The sequence below is a fragment of the Astatotilapia calliptera genome, chromosome 16 (assembly GCF_900246225.1).
Source record: "Astatotilapia calliptera chromosome 16, fAstCal1.2, whole genome shotgun sequence".
Lineage (NCBI taxonomy): Eukaryota > Metazoa > Chordata > Actinopteri > Cichliformes > Cichlidae > Astatotilapia > Astatotilapia calliptera.
Genome location: NC_039317.1, coordinates 425,749 through 428,332, shown reverse-complemented (window position 1 = coordinate 428,332; position 2,584 = coordinate 425,749).

Here is a 2,584-nt window from a genome sequence, read left to right as displayed (position 1 = left end):
CACAGGACCGTATCACCCGTTAGATCATCAGACTGCAGGCTTAGGATCAGGTGACGCTGAATACTCACTTACCCTGCATTAAGTCTGGGCTTGTGGTTCCCATGAGTCCCACGATGCATCGAGTCCTATGTGTTTATAAACCATCTGCATTCACGTATTAGTCATTATTAACTAACTGGCTCTCTTCCACAGTATGTCTTTGTCTTTTATCCAGATTGCCGCCCCTCCCTAGCCTGGTTCTGCTGGAGGTTTCTTCCAGGTGAATGGGAGAGCCCACTGTTGCCTAAGCGTTTGCTCAGGGGATCATGATTGTTGGAGATTTCTCTGTTTTCTTTGTAGTAATGTAGGGTCTTTACCTTGCAATAAAAAAAGTTTGCTTAAAAAAGTGCCTTGACCCAACTCTTGATGTGATTTGGTTCTGTATAAAAACATTAACTGAAGTGGTCAGCAGCTCGACTGGGTGTAAAAGATTATCTTAGAGAGGAAGAGTTTCTCTCTAAGAAAAGAAAGAGTTTTCTTTTCAGCATGTTTGAACAAGACTGCAAAAACTCAAAATCTTACCAAGTATATTTGTCTCATTTCTTGTCAAAACATGTTGCTGGTGCTGTTTATCTATCAACTGTTACCGCCCTGACCTTTATTTCTCTCTCGGACACAAAGAAGGTAAAAACAATTTTATTTATTTGGGCATTTTCTATGAGTGTATAGTGACATGATTTGTATAAATATTTGTTTCATGGAAATGAGAGTAAAAAAGGGAGATGAAAAAGGAGCAGCCCTGGTGAAGTCCAACACGCACTGAGAATGAGTTGGACTGGTTATGGTTACGCAGGGATCAAATGTCTCGTAGCAACAAGCCAGACACCCTCAGTAGTTGGCGCACAGGTGAATCACTTTGGTTCCCCTGCTTAAAGATGAGTGTCACCACCTTAGTCTGCCAGCACAGAGGCACCATCCGAGATCACCACAGAATGTTGTAGAGGCATGCCAACCATTACAGCTCTACAACATCTAGGGCAGGGGTGGGCAATTCCAGGCCTCGAGGGCCGGTGTCCTGCAGGGTTTAGATCTCACCTTGGGTCAACACACCTGAATCACATGATTAGTTCGTTACCAGGCCTCTGGAGAACTGCAGGAGCTAATTTAGCCATTTAAATCAGCTGTGTTGGTTCAAGGACACGTCTAAAACCTGCAGGGACACCGGCCCTCAAGACCTGGAGTTGCCCACCCCTGATCTAAGGCCTTCAGGAATTCAGGGCAAATCTCCTCTAACCCAGAGGCCCAACCACCAAGGAGCTGTTCAACTGCCTCAGTGACCTCGGCCCCAGTGTTGGGCTACTCTGCTTTTTCTATAGAAGACATGTCAGCTGCTTTTACCGCCTTGTCCTCCTGTCACGGTTCTGGGTCAGTTTTGGCCCAGTATTTTTAGTTCTTATGTTTTGGTTTATTTTTGCATCATGAGTTGCTTTTTGATGCTCTTGTGCTTTGTTGATTATTAAAAGGATTCTATGTTTCTGTTTATTCGTGTTTAAGGATTTGTTGCCTCATGTATAGTTTGAGTTCCATGTGTTATTTTCTGTCTGCCTCTCAGTGATGGTTTCTTGTTTCCTGTTTTATTGTGAAAGTCCGTGTCTTATGTGAGTGTTTTCAGTTTGCCTCCCTTGTCTCCGCACGTTAATTACTTCCAGCTGTGTCCCCCACCTGTGTGTAATCTCCCTGTGTTTCTCTGAGTGTATTTAAGTCTTCTGTTGTTGTAGTCGCTGGTCCATCTGTGTGTCCACCGTGCGTCGTCTGTGTGTTCTCCCTGCTGTCCGTCGTCATTTACCTCTGCCCTTCCTCCTTCATGTTTGAGTTCTGGTTCGTGTTTTGTAGTTTAGTTGTTCTCAGTTTAGACCGTCTGCAGTCCCGTTTGCCGTTTTTCTATTTTGTACTTTGTGTTCAATAAACCACCTTCACGCCTTTACAAGTGCCTGCGATTGGATCCTCCTTCATCATCTCCACACGGCTCATCTCACTCGCCGTGACACCTCCGTTGACATCAGCAGCACTCCACCCTCGTATACACTCAGTTCATTGACTGCTGGCGAGAATCTCATTGAGGCAGACTAAAAGTCTTTTTCCACAGCCTCACCAAACTCATCTCATAGAGGAGTTTTTGCTCTGGCTACCACCCAATAAGATTACAAAATTAATTGCAATTAATCGATCTGAGTCTGAGGGCATAGTGCCAACTCCTTATGTTTGTACAATCAGTTGGTGTGGACAAATTGATATTTGCACAGAATTCCAATAAGAAAACACGGCTTGGATCCAGATCAGGAAGGCCATTTTTTCCAGTTACTGCCCTCCAGGTCTTGCTGTGCCCACGTGAGCTTTGAAGTCTCCCAGTAGGATGACTGAGTCACCAGTTGGAGCACCATGTGACTCCAAGAAGGCCAAGTACTGTAACTAGTGCATAAGTGCAAAAGACAAAAGGCAAAACCCTTAATGATTGTGAAGTCAAAATCAGATAAGGGAAGCATGAGAGATATTTACTTTGATTACACAAATATTATGGAGGAGTAGTAATGGCTTATAAATAACT